The sequence below is a fragment of the Carcharhinus amblyrhynchos genome, chromosome 5 (genome assembly GCF_965287045.1).
Source record: "Carcharhinus amblyrhynchos chromosome 5, sCarAmb.v2.hapA, whole genome shotgun sequence".
In the NCBI taxonomy this organism is placed as follows: Eukaryota; Metazoa; Chordata; class Chondrichthyes; order Carcharhiniformes; family Carcharhinidae; genus Carcharhinus; species Carcharhinus amblyrhynchos.
The window spans coordinates 18802757-18816792 of record NC_137328.1 but is presented as its reverse complement, the minus strand read 5'-3'; the positions used below and the strand labels follow the sequence as shown (position 1 = coordinate 18816792).

The following is a 14036-nucleotide window of genomic DNA, read 5'->3' as shown; positions in this document are numbered from 1 at the left end:
AAAGATTGACTGCTGAGTTCCTTTTAAATTGAATCAATTGCAAACTAAAAGGGGGCTACACATACAGATGTGCAAATTCTTAGCTCACGGACCACTTTGTGGAAATGCGTTTTATGTAACCATGACACTTGCAATGAAAATCAAGCATTTTTGAGTCCAATTTTTCTTCATTTCAAACTGAAGACACAACACTCCAGGCGTTCAGTTAAATTGTGGGATTTAAATGTTGTTGTGTTTCAGAGAGTAGGCCTGTCAGACAGGGAGCAGGATTTATGGCTGAGTGAGCAGTGGCAGGATGAAGTGGAGGTGGATGGTTACAAAAATGCTGGCAGAAGAAGCCCACGCTAGCAGAGAAATGGCCAGGCTGTTTCCATCAGTGGGATGCAGGATAGATTGAAGTGGTGTGAATTGCAGCTATGAATGGACCTGGAGTTGACATATGACATATGTTAATTGCTGTGGCCCAGACAAACAACCTTGTAAATGAAGATGGATTTGGGTGAAAAACAAACTGCACAGGAGGGGCAGAAAAATGTACGACTGGGGTGAGTAAGCTATAAGTCCAAGTGCTAAATAGAAGTAAATTAAAGAACAATGAAAAAAATGGTACAGCACAGGAACAGGCCACTTGACCCACCAAGTCTGTGCCAACACTGATGCCTCTCTAACATTTTCTTGCCTCTTTGTGGTCCATAACCCTCTATTGCCTGCTTATTCATGTATCTAACTATATGCCTCTTGAACATTGTTATAGGATCTGCTTCCAACACCTGCTCCAGCATTCCAAGCATTCACCACCTTCTGTGTGAAAAACTTGCCCCTTACATCTCTTTTTTTTAATCCAATTCAATCAAATCAAGTCCAATTCAGAGTCTCAACAGGTTGAGACATTCCCGATCCCAGCTGACAAGACAGGGCTCTTACCACCTGTCTTGGGCTTCATCTACGTGATCCAAGCTGATTGGAGTAGGCATAGCATCTTCTTCAAGGCTTCATCTCATTTGCATCTTAGCCAAAAGGCCGAGATGCAAAAATTACTTCAAATGAAGCTAAAATGTTACTTAATGACTTCAACCAATTACAACATGTTGCTACTACACTTGATCTTAGCCAAAAGGCCAAGAAGTCCCTTTCACCTCTTTTTAACCCCACCCCCCCATCACTCTCAACCTTTGCCCCTGAGTATTTGATCCTCCAATCCTGGGAGAAAGTCTCAGGCTATCCACTCTATCCAAGCTTGGCATAATCTTGTAAACCTCTATCAGGTCCCCCCTCATCCTTCGACAGTCCAATGAAAACAATAAAAGCCTGGGGAATGGTAGAACGGGAGAGAAATTTATGAGAGAACAAAACATAAAACATCGTTGATTGTTTTGTTGGAATCAGCGTAAGAGGAGTGATGTTAGGCCTTACAGCTCCCTCTGTTGGTGTGACAGGTGAAGTCTCATTGCTCGGTTTAGAGTGGAAATTTCAGCAATATTTCATGTACATACAGGCTTGGCAGGGAATCAACTGGCATTGTAATATTGCATATAATACTGGAAATCTTTGCCTCGCTTTTGAACAAAGCACGGTGGCACAGTGGTTAGCACTGCTGCCTCACAGCATCAGGGATCCAGGTTCGATTCTGGCCTTAGGTTACTGTGTGGAATTTGCACGTTCTCCTTGGGTTTCCTCCGGGTGTTCCGTTTTTTCCCTACAGTCCAAAGATGTGGATTGGCCATGCTAAGTTGTCCCTTAGTGTCCCAAAGTGTATAGGTTAGGTGGATTGGCCATGGTAAATTATCCCTTTGTGTCCAAAGATGTGTAAGTTAGGTGGATTGGTGATGATAAATTGCCCTTTAGTGTCCCAAGGTGTGAAAGTTAGGTGGATTAGCCATGTAAATACCCAGGGTTAAGAGGATAGGGCAGAGGGGAGGGCCTGAATGGCATGCTCTTTCAGAGATTTGGTGCAGACTTGATGGCCAAATAGCCTCCTTCTCCTCTGTAGTAGGGATCTATGACCCATGTATCAATTTGAAATATGTATGTTACATGTATATATATTACATGTGCCTTGTTTAAGACCAAATGGAATTTTCAACTGAAGCAGGACTTGGGGGAATGGAGGGGAGAATAGTTGGTCAGATGCCTTCAGGCACAATTCAATCCACATTTGACAAAGTTATACATTTGGCCCGAACTTTTTTATAACTTGGAGAGCAGAGTTGATTGGAACTTGGGAATTTCTCTGCAGTTCAGACTGTGGAGCTGGACAAATAAAGCTGGACTGCTGCACGTGCACAAGAGCAGAATACTGGAAATAATTCTGGAAATAATCAGCAAGTCTGGCAGCATCTGCGAAGAGAAACAAAAAACTGAGCTAATGTTTTAGGTTGATGACCAGGTGGCAGAAAAACATGATCAACCTGAACGGCCAGCTTCTCTTTCCACTCATACTGCTGATTATTATCTTCTGTCTTTAATTTTGGTGCAGAATCACAATAGGTGGAGTTCATAGAATCCCTACAGCGCAGAAGGAGGCCATTCGCCCATCGAGCCTGCACCAACAATAATCCCACCCGGGCCCAATCCCCATAATTCCATGCGTTTATCCTCGCTAGCACCCCTGACGCTAAGAGTCAATTTAGCATGGCCAATCCCACCTAACCCGCACACCTTTGGAGTGTGGGAGAAAACTGGAACACCCAGAGGAAACCCACATAGTCACAGCTGGTGGAGTTTGTAACTACAATGTGACGTACTTATTTTGATCCCATGATAAATGTGGACATGGGAATTGATAATGAAAACAAGTAATTAATGTAACATGAAAGGTCTGCTGGTATAAAATTTTTACTATGTTATAGATGGATACATTTGTAATACATTCATCTCATCCACTGTTACATTTTCTTGTCATTCTCACAGGTTTATCACTGTTTAAACTTACCTGTTAACTTGAATCATTTCTGTTGTAGTAACAATTGAACTTTTTTTTATCGAGTTATAGTTGGTTTTGAGATCTTTAGAATTTACTCAGAATATAGAACGGACTAATGGACAGCTGAACTCGCAGAAGTCCTGCTCGCGTCCAATATGATACAAAATTCTGAGGTTTTGTTGGTTGTTGGGCAGGTTACTTGAGGGAGGAGTTAAGCTACATAACTCAAACAAGCAAAACCTAATTTAATCCGTTTTAAGTTTAAATTTAATTATTATTATCGCAAGTAGGCTCACATTAACATTGCAATTAAGTTACTGTGAAAATCCCATCACCATGAGTAAAATTAATCTTTAGATATTTTTCACCTGTGATTTCACTTAATTTAACAGATGCATGAGGTTTTATTCACAGGTTGAAATAGATAATGTATTTAAATTGATTCAAAATAACCTCAAACCTTTTAAAGTTTGCATATTTCTTTCCCTATTTCTTCACGTTATGCAACTGAAGGTGACAGGCTGCTAGGCATTCAGGTTATCTTGACATTGCTGATGCATGGAAGTGTTTCAAAATTACTCACTTCCTTACAGCCTCGAAATGGCCATTAGCAATGTTAGTGGACAAAAGCGTCCACAGGAGAACTATGTTCTCCAGGCAGTGAACTTTGCCTGTTGGTGTACACGTAATAGTCCTACCATTTAAATTAAGAGACAGAAAATTGTGATTACCTAATTTTGCAGTACACAGTATTGTAAGGTTTGGATTGTTGAATTTGGGGGTCAGGGGTTACCAAAATGATGACTAAGGTCCACGATGGTTTAAAAACAGTTCATTGAATATTTAGTTTATTGAGGAATGTATTAAGAAACAACAGGTTAAACATAATGCATCAGCTAAATAGACTGGCAGAATATCTGATCCAGGACAGGTGAGGATGGCTTTCTGGTCCAGGCAGGTTAACAGATTGATGAAGCCAATTCCTGCAGCTGGGAGTGACAATCTGTTATCTGTTCTGTTCTCCTCTTTAATCATCTTTCTTCTCAGGCTAACTGAGGCGCTTGGAAGTTGTTTTTCAGTCTTCCTGCATCTGGGATGTGGAATGCCCTGCCTGCTGTGATAGTGGAATCGGACACTAGGAATTTTCAAGTGGTTATTGGATTGGCACATGGAGCACACCAGAATGATAGAAAGTGGGATAGCTTGATCTTGGGTTTAGACATAGCTTGGCACAACATCGAGGGCCGAAAGGCCTGTACTGTGCTTACTGTTCTATGAAGAAGACAGCTATCTGACATGAACTGACCCCTGAAACTCCAAACATCCATTAAAATATTTTATTTCTCGGAATTGACTGTTCCCATTCAGAGAATTTCTACGGCACAGGAAGTGACCCTTTGGCCCATCGTGTCTGCACTAGCTGTCTAAATGAGCATCAGGACTTAGTGCCATTCCCCTGCAGTTTCCCATGCCCCTGCAAAATATTTATGTTCAATTAATCAGCTAACGTTCTCTTGAATGCCTCAATTTAATCAGCCTCCACCACACTACCAGACTGATCACTCTAGACCCTAACCACTCACATTGTGAATAAGATTTTTCTCACATAACATTTGCTTCTTTTGCAGATTACTTTAACTCTGTGCCCTCTCATTCTTGATCCTTTTCTGAGCAGGAATAGTTTCTTCCCATCAACTCTGTTACATCCCCTCATGATTTTGAATATATTGAAGTACAGCTTAGCTGTTTTCTCAAAGGAGAACAGTCTCAATCTCTCCAATCTATCCTTGTAATTGAAATTTCTCATCCCTGGAACCATCCTTGTAAACCTCCTCTGCACTCTCTCCAATGCATTCATATCCTTCTGATAATGTGGTCCCAGAACTGTACACGTAAGTCTAGCTGAGGTCTAACTAGTGACTAGTTCTAAGTTTTGCATAACTGCCATGCTCTTGTACTCTATGCACCTATTAATAAAACCCAGAATATTATATGCATTATTAACTGTTCTCTTCACCAGTCCTGCCACCTTCAATGATCTACACATGTATAAACCCAGGTCCCTCTCCTCCTGAAGCCCCTTAAGAATTGTAATTCTTATTTTATGCTGCCTCCCCATGTTCTTCTTACTGAAGTGCACCTCCTCACACTTCTCCAAATTGAATTGCATCTGCCACCTATCTGCCCACCTCCCCCCCCCATCATCTTATCTACGTCTGTTTGAAGTTCTACACTGTTCTCTTCACAGTTTACAATACTTCCAAGTTTTTTATCATCCACAAACTTTGAAATTGTCCCCTGCACACCATAATATTGATCATTAGTACATGTTAAGAAGAACAAGAATCCCAATAGTGACCCCTGGGGAGCATCACTACAAAACGTCCTTCAGCCCAAAAAAAATCCATTGACCGCTACTTTCTGATTTCTACTCTTCAGCCAATTTTGTATCCATGTTACAACTTGCCCTTTTATTCAAGGGTTAAGTCTATTGTGTGGCACTGTATCAAATATCTTCTGAAAATCCATCAATGGCATTGCCCTCATTTAACCTCTTGTCTCCTTCTCAAAAAATTCCAACAATTTAGTAGAACATGATTTCTTCTTTAGAAACCCATGCTGGTTCTTCCCAATTAACCCATATTTTTCCATGTGACTACTAATTCTATCCTGAATAATTACCCTGGGTTTCCTCCAGGTGCTCTGGTTCCCTCCCACAATCCAAAGATGTGCAGGTTAGGTGTATTGGCCATGCTAAATTGCCCCTCAGTGTCTCGTGATGCTTTGATTTATTTGATTTATTATTGTCACATGTATTAGCATACAGTGAAAAGTATTGTTTCTTGCACACTATACAGACAGAGCATACCGTTCATAGAGAAGGAAATGAGAGAGTGCAGAATGTAGTGTTAGTCATAGCTAGGGTGTAGCAAAAGATCAACTTAATGCAAGGTAGGTCCGTTCAAATGTCTGACGGCAGCAGAGAAGAAGCTGTTCTTGAGTCAGTTAGTACATGACCTCAGACTTTTGTATCTTTTTCCCAACAGAAGAAGGTGGAAGAGAAAAAATCCGGGGTGCATGGGGTCCTTAATTATGCTGACTGCTTTGCCGAGGCAGCAGGAAGTGTAGACAGAGTCAATGGATGGGAGGCTGGTTTGCATGATGGATTGGGCTACATTCACAACCTTTTGTAGTTTCTTGCAGTGTGGGCAGAGCTGGACCCATATCAAGCTGTGATACAGTCAGAAAGAATGCTTTCTATGGTGCATCTGTAAAAGTTGGTGAGAGTCATAGCTAACGTGCCAAATTTCCTTAGTCATTGGTTAGTCCTATGCATAAATCAGACGGATTAGAGGGAGTAAATATGTGGGATTACGGGGGTTAGGGCCTGGGTGGGATTGTTTTTGGTGCAGACTCGATGGACCAAATTACATTTTTCTGCATTGTACAGATTCTGTGATTCTTCTATGATTCTAAGACAATCATTTGTTTGAGTAGCTCAGGTCAATAACCAAAGAACAGACAGCCAAGCTGTCAGTTCCAACCTGTCTATCACTTTGTCTTTTAGTGTATCTCATGCTGGGTGCCATTTTTACCAGCCATGCATTGAAATAAGAGAGTACACAAGGCACTACAAGATGCAGTAAGAGCACCACCTTTGTGGCCACCATCTTAGTTTTGTCTCAGCTAGGAATTGTATGTGTTTTTCCAGAGATAGAAGATGGCCTTGTGCTATGCCTAAGAGCTCCATAAGAATGCCATAATATTCTGAAAGATATCATTTCTTACAATCTTGATAGACAAGACTCCTCAGTGGGAATGCAAAGTTGTATGCTGTTAGGTAATTTTCAGTGTCTGTTAGTAAAGAGTGTACAACAGGTAGAGGAACACAATACTGACACATCAAATGTTTCTCAGTTAATATTGCTAACTGCAATTTTATTCCACTACTCAACAGCTCTCTCAACACTACAATTTGCTGTTGCAACTGATAGTGAATTAGAGGTGTATGCCTGGAAATGACCACTCTGTGACAAGACATGTTAGCAAACCAATAATCTGTTCTTTCACATTGAAGAAGGGCCAATACTCCAGTCAGAGGTTCAAGTGTCATGTGAAAACCAGAAAGAATTTCAAAGAATCATTCTTGCTGAAGGGTACAGTAGGAGATTAAAGATGGGAAAGTAATAATATCAGAAGGTCACTGGTATAGTGAAAAAAGTCCTCAATTTGAGACATTTGACATCTTAATGTCCTGTACCATGAAATGGCAAAACATGGATTCCTTGCTATGATTACCTCAGTTTCAAGATGCTTTGAAGTGAAGGTGAGGGTGATGTTTCCTTAAAAAACTGGGAGGCTTGCCCTGTCATTATCTTGTTGCCAATTCTCGTTGCTATCAATTCTGTTGCAAGGTCTTTCTGGATTTGATTCATTTTCCAACTTTCTGAACTTATGATAGACTGTGCTGTCATTAATTTTAAATAAAACATCATGGCCATCAGGCAATGGTCAATTATTACTAGATAACTAAATGAAAGAAAAGAATATCTCATAGTTAAAGACTGCTGTCTATACTGATTGCATTCATTGAATGTATTTGTCAAGCTATCTATGCTATATTAATGCTGCTGGCTTCCAAATGATATCCAACAAGAGCATCAGTGTTATTGGGAAGTTGAGCGATCTCACAGAGGTGAACAGTGTTTAAGTAGCTATCGGATTCCCATTCAACATCAGTCTTTTTTGCTGTTGGTCACCAATGGAGTTGTTTACGTGGTGATATTTTGGTGGCATATACTATTTTTAAATCAATGAATGAAAGAAAGTATCTTATATTTAGGAACTTCCTGATGTCAGATAACCTTTTAGACATTCACACATCCTCACATAAGAATTAGCAACAAGAATATTTCACGAAAGAAATTAAAACCAATTGAGAAATGTTTTGATAAAGAGAGTTCATTTTTAGGAACATTGAATAGTGTACAACCAACATTTTCAGTCATCCTTCAGGACTTGACATTATGAATGTTCTTCAAGACGAGGTTTCAAACAAATCTTGTACATCCATTTTAGTCAGGTGAAATTCCACCCTCTGGCACAGTGTTTCGCACTGCTGCCTCACAGCATCAGGGACTCAGGTTCAATCCCAGTCTCAGGTGACTGTCTGGAGTTTGCACATTCTCCCCGTGTCTGCGTGGGTTTCATTTGCGTGCTCTGATTTCCTCCCATGATCTAAAGATATGTGGGTTAGGTTGATTGGCCATGCTAAATTGCCCCACAGGGGAATAGCAAGGTAAATACGTCGGGTTAAAGCGATAGGACCTGGGTGGGATTGTGGTCAATGCAAACTTGATGGGCCAAATGGCCTCCTTCTGCACTGTAGGTATTCTCTGATCCTATTATAATAAAGCTTTGATCATGAAACATATCTGTTGAGGAGGATTCTTCACCTGCATTTGCCGTGAGCACAAATGGCAATGTGGACGCGAAATCCCATGGTCGGGAAATGAAATTTTCACAGGCAAGGTCTCATTTCTTGATTATCTTCTCCCTCACCACTGATGTCTCATTTCAATAAATGTTAATAAATTAGCATATTATTGAAGACATTCTCAGCCATATGATTCCCTTCCCACTAAGTATTCATACCTCGCCAACATGATGTCACGTTGGCAAGGCTTACAACAGCCAAAGAAGAATGCAAATCAATGGAAGGGAAACTGCCGACTAAGCCAAGGTAAGTACAGCTCCCAGGGCCGAGGGACATGCCCAGGCAGTGCTAGGGGTGGGCCCTCTGGGGAGCATCATTGAACTGTGTGTTGCTTGGGGGGCGGTGAGGGTTGCTGATGCCTGTGAGGAGAGAGAGTGCCCTTGATACTGCCATGTTGATGGGAAGAGTGAACCCCTGATGCCGCCTTGATAATGGGAAGAGAGAACTCCCAATACTGCCTTCATTGTTGAGGGGGGGGCAGGTGGAGGGAGAGAGAGCCCTCGACACTGCCATGGTGATTGGGGAATGGGGTTACCCCGATATTCATTGGAGGGGAGGGGGGATCCTCTGTAACAGTGGGGGGGGGATTGACACTCTGATCTCTGTGGAGCCAACCTTGCTGGCATTATCAGCCCTGCCCTGCCAACATGATAGTGCAAAGTATGCTCCCAGATTCTGTGAGCACCGAGCGCCACAAAGTCATGGCCAAGATTCTCCTGGCCCGCTGCCATCAGTGTCTGACCTTTAGTGAGGTTCGCCACTAATGCCGGTCACAAGTCCCCTAAGTCATTTTTTTTAGCGCTATCAGCTCCACACTGAAATCTCCGCACTGACAGATCAGCACATGCACAGTGGCCCACTCCAACATTTTCTTGCCGGCCTCTCTGACAGGAATAGGCCCCATGCCCTACCTATCAGAGAGAATCATGCTGAGGCACACCGTAATGCTCAGGATGTCGGAGATTCGTGCTGGTAAGTACGCCCAAAAAACAGGCCTATTGTGTACTTAGTTTGTTTTGGGAGAATCCCAGCCCTTGTCTGCAATTTTTTTCACTCAGAGCCTGACACTATGGCATTTTTCTCTCCATTTTGGAGAGTTTGAGCAAACATCTGAGTATTGAGTAAGAGTTCTGTTACACACAATGATTTTTCCAGGCTGTAATTCTATTGCATCTAGTTACTTTTTAAAAAGGACACTAATTTAAATGTTTTGACATCTCATTTCAGTGAACCAATAATTCTATCCTAATTCAGGTTTTGTTATTTTTCACGCCTCATTTTGATAATTAAAGAGTTTGGTGAGCAAACCATTTCCAGCTGACTTTAATTCAGCCAACAGTTGACACAAGATTTGAATTGAAAGTTTTGGATTCTCTTTCCCACATGACTTTTCTTTCAGAATTGTTTCTTATTGTTGCACGAGGGCACTATATTTTCCCTGCAGATTTCTGAATACCGCCATCAGAATGAGATGTGGGACAGAAGTCTGCACCGTGTGGGGCGTAGTCTCTACTTGTGATTTTCTATAAGAAGGGTTGGTACACAATCCAATTAAGGGCAGCAGTTGGAAGGAGCAGCAGCTTGCAATGAAAAATAAATAAGAGAGGGGGTGCTTCAAAATGGCGGCATCCTCTCAACCAACTCTTTAAAGTATAAACTAAAATTGTCTTTTGTAGGTCGCCACTGTGGAGCGGGGCGAGGCCTTTACAACCTGGAGACCTGGCTGCCTGGTATACCACTGGAAGGCTGACTAATCTGATTCCACTCCCTCTGCCAAGCATGGGACCCAACTAAAGTAATCCATGTGCGCTATGCTGTTTCTGGAAAAATGGTCCCAGGTAGGATGGAAACAGGGAACCAGTCTGCTATTTTTAGCACAGGCCTAACTCCATCCTCAGTCCATTTGCGCTCAGGATAAAACGTGTCTGAGTCTGTAGGAGGGAATGAATGAATCTGCAGAGACAGTGTAGAACTTCAACAAAAACAGCTTTGTTCAACTTCCATGCTGGAGAGCAGAACTCGTGGCTGTTTCTACAGCTTGCTTCCAAATCACTCTACTGATCACTGGGTCTGACACATTCTTTATATCCCTTTCTTTATGTTACAGCGTGTTACATTTCGAATAGGTCCTCAGGTTGTTACCTTAAATTGGTTACCGTTCTGTTATTGATTACATTATGCGGTTCCACTGTCTTGGGTGGCTCAGCTTTAATAGCTTTGTGGACATCTCCTGTCCACCTGTTTACAATATAGAGCGCTGCTCCTTCATCACTGACCTGAGCTCCGAAAGCTCATGGTACAAAATAAACCTGTTGGACTTTAACCTGGTGTTGTGAGACTTCTTACTGTGCCCACCCCAGTCCACCGCTGGCATCTCCACACCATGTTTACAATATCAAAGTGTTATGTTTGTCAAACTGATTTCAAAGCGGTGTTAATTGTTCCATCTCCTGGATTTGATTAAATTGCTCTGTCTGAGGCCAGAACTCTCCATTCACCTGATGAAGGGGCTAACCCGAAAGCTTGCGAGTATATTATCAAATAAATAGGTTGGACTAAAACCTGGTGTTGTCAGACTTTTTACTGTGTTTACGCCAGTCCAACACCAGCATACCCACATTTTGATTAAATTTCCAGAGGCACGATGGTTCCTCTAGATCTTTTGGAGCCTTGATAATTGATATTAATTCTGTAATTGTTGTTGAAATCCTGGACCGATATCACGTGGTGTGTGACTGTTTTAGTGCCGTCTGAGGTGTAGTTATTTGTATTTTGCCCTGTCTGCCTGCAGTGAGTGTGGATACCACAGTGCTGCCTGTTAACCCTTTCTCTTCATTCCTGCCCTGCGGCGGCCCACACTCCCTGGGTTAGCCCGACTGAAAGCTTTGACGAAGGGTCATCTAGACTCAAAACGTTAGCTCTGTTCTCTTCCCACGGATGTTGTCAGACCTGCTGAGATTTTCCAGCACTTTCTGTTTGTTTCAGATTCTAGCATCCACAGAACTTTGCCTTTAAAAGTCTATTTTGTCTTGGTTTGGCCCAAAAGTCTCCCCAAACATCAACAAATCCAAACTCCTGAACTCCTAATTCCTCCACTGTTTTCAAGAAACAGGATAACAATTCCAGGGCATGAAGAGATGGCTGGGATTTTCCAGACCTGTCCCCCCACCTCCACCCTGGCCGCGAATTTTCTCACAGTGGGTTGTGGCAAGCCATTGGTTGCCAGCCGGATTTTTCCATCCCACTGAAGCCTATGATGGGCTTTTGTGTGGCTCACCTGCTCTGCCCATGACGACTTTGGTGGGAGTGCAAAATCCCATTGACGAGAGGGGCTAGAAAATCCCACCCATAGTCTGATTTGGAAACATACCTTGTACTTTTCCATTTTAAGCCATTGTTCAGTGTTGTTCCATTTTAATTCATTCAGCCAAGAAGAAATTGGACACCTGAAAATAACTATTTGATGGACATCTGTGTCTAAGTAATAAAAGGAAACAGCAGAGTAAGTCATCCACTGTCATGAGTGCTTGTAAATATGCTGCATAAAAAGTAGACTGCATTGGGATACCTTTGAACTTGTATGATGTTTGAAATGATACTTGAAACTTGTACATCTGATATGCTAAGTGTATTTTTACAAGATGTAAATTTTATTTTCTGGGTTCTCATAACCCTCCTTTGGACATGTCAAACTTGAGGCCAATAAAATGTGGCCATGTGACTCTCATAAGAGTATCAGTTGATATTAGCTGCTGCTGAGAGTACCATGAGGCTGAGCTTGAAGTTGTTTGTGTGCCAGAAATTGAGGATCCTGGTCATGCAGTGATCACTCACAAGTTTGGTTATAGGAAAATGATACTCACTGAGAACACACCAGGCCAATGAAAAGCCTGTAGGAAGGCTCAAGTTGCAGATGCTTGGCTCAAACTATAAGGTAGCCAATCACTGACCTCCGCCTATCCCACATCACAGTATATTCTTAAATGCCACCCCATTTTGTTTATGTATAGATGGGGCCTGGGTTTTGTGGCAAGGCCCATATAAGAATGGCAGATTTCCCACATCCAAATGCACTCAGCATGGGACCCTGCATTGGTAAGACAGTGATGATAAAATTTACTCCCCTGCCCTTGCTGCCAAGTCCCCTCATCCCATCTTCACTCTTGATGACCAATTTGAAAAATGTGTTTCTTTGTGATTGAATGTTCAAATTGTGGTCAGCACACAACAGAAAGTTAAAAGACAGTTTTGAATCATTCTGTTTACCAGATCTGATACCAGAGAGGAGAGACTGGTTAGAATTAAATTCATTGGAGTTTAGAAAAGTGAGACAGGATCTCATGGAAGCATTTAAAATTCAAACAGGATTACATAAGAACATAAGAACATAAGAAATAGGAGCAGGAGTAGGCCAACTAGCCCTTCGAGCCTGCCCCGCCATTCAATAAGATCATGGCTGATCTGTCGTGGCTCAATTCCACATTCCCGCCCTCTCCCCATAACCAGGGTAAATTTAGAAGCAATGTTTCTGATGGTGGGGGAGTCTAGAACTAGGGGGCCATAGTTTGAGGAAAGGGGGTCAACCTTTTAGGACTGAGGTGGGAAGAAATTTCTTCGCCCAGAGGGTGGCGAATTTGCGGAATTCTCCACTACAGGTGGTGAGGCCGAAATATTGTATGATTTCAAGGAGAAATTTGATATAGCTCTTGGGGCTAAAGGGATCAAGGGATATGGGGGGAAGGAGGCTTCAGAATATTGAATTTGATGATCAGCCATGATCAAAATGAATGGCACAGCAAGCTCAAAGGGCTGAATGGCCCACTCTTGCATCTATTTTCTGTGTTTCTATACTTTAGATTTGTTCTTCCCCTTTTGTTTTCTGACTCAAAGAGTGATGCATTCAGCAAGATGCACTTGTTTGAAATATATGCCTGAAATGTCACAGCTTAATGCTACAGGAAATAGCTTTCAGATAAAAATAGAAATACCCATAATTCTTAATTTTCAATGGAAGAAAAATGTTCTTGTGTTGCAAATTCCTATATCGTGATATTATAAAGATATTTGGCCTGTGTTATTATAAGGCTTCCACATAGAAATTTGTTGCAGTCTTTCCCTTCACTTTGTTTTTGATTTGCCTGCGGAAATGGACAGCTGAGAGTGTGCTTAAGAAATGGAGACAAAGCTGTTAAGATGCTGTATTTTTGTTTTCCTTTCTGCCTTCCCTGTCATGGAAATGCCTGAACGACTCCAATGCAACCTCATGGGTATCCATTAACGTCACACAACATAGGCCGTTCTCCCTGTGTGAACCTTGACATTTTGTTACCCAGATGTTTAGCTCGTGTCGGGAAATTTCCCTGACACGGCAGACTACCTTGGCCAAAGAGCTGCACTGCGCACAATCTTGCTGCTGCGAGGCTGGAAAAGATTAAGGCCCAATGGCCTCAGAAGCAGATCATAGGCAGTCATTGGGAGCAGTGAGTGCTGAGTCAGACTAGTTAGCAGGCCCACTGCAGTTCTCTGGGACTTCATTCCTGAGCACCGCTAAATATATTTTAAAACATTTTATGCACAGCTCTGATTTTAAATGTTGCCATTGCATCTGGCTCAATC

General features: G+C 42.0%; 1 pseudogene; it reads right to left on the bottom strand.

The window, feature by feature from the left end:
- Positions 1 to 961: 961 nt before the first annotated feature.
- Positions 962 to 1127, bottom strand: LOC145343579 (U2 spliceosomal RNA; annotated as a pseudogene).
- Positions 1128 to 14036: the final 12909 nt, after the last annotated feature.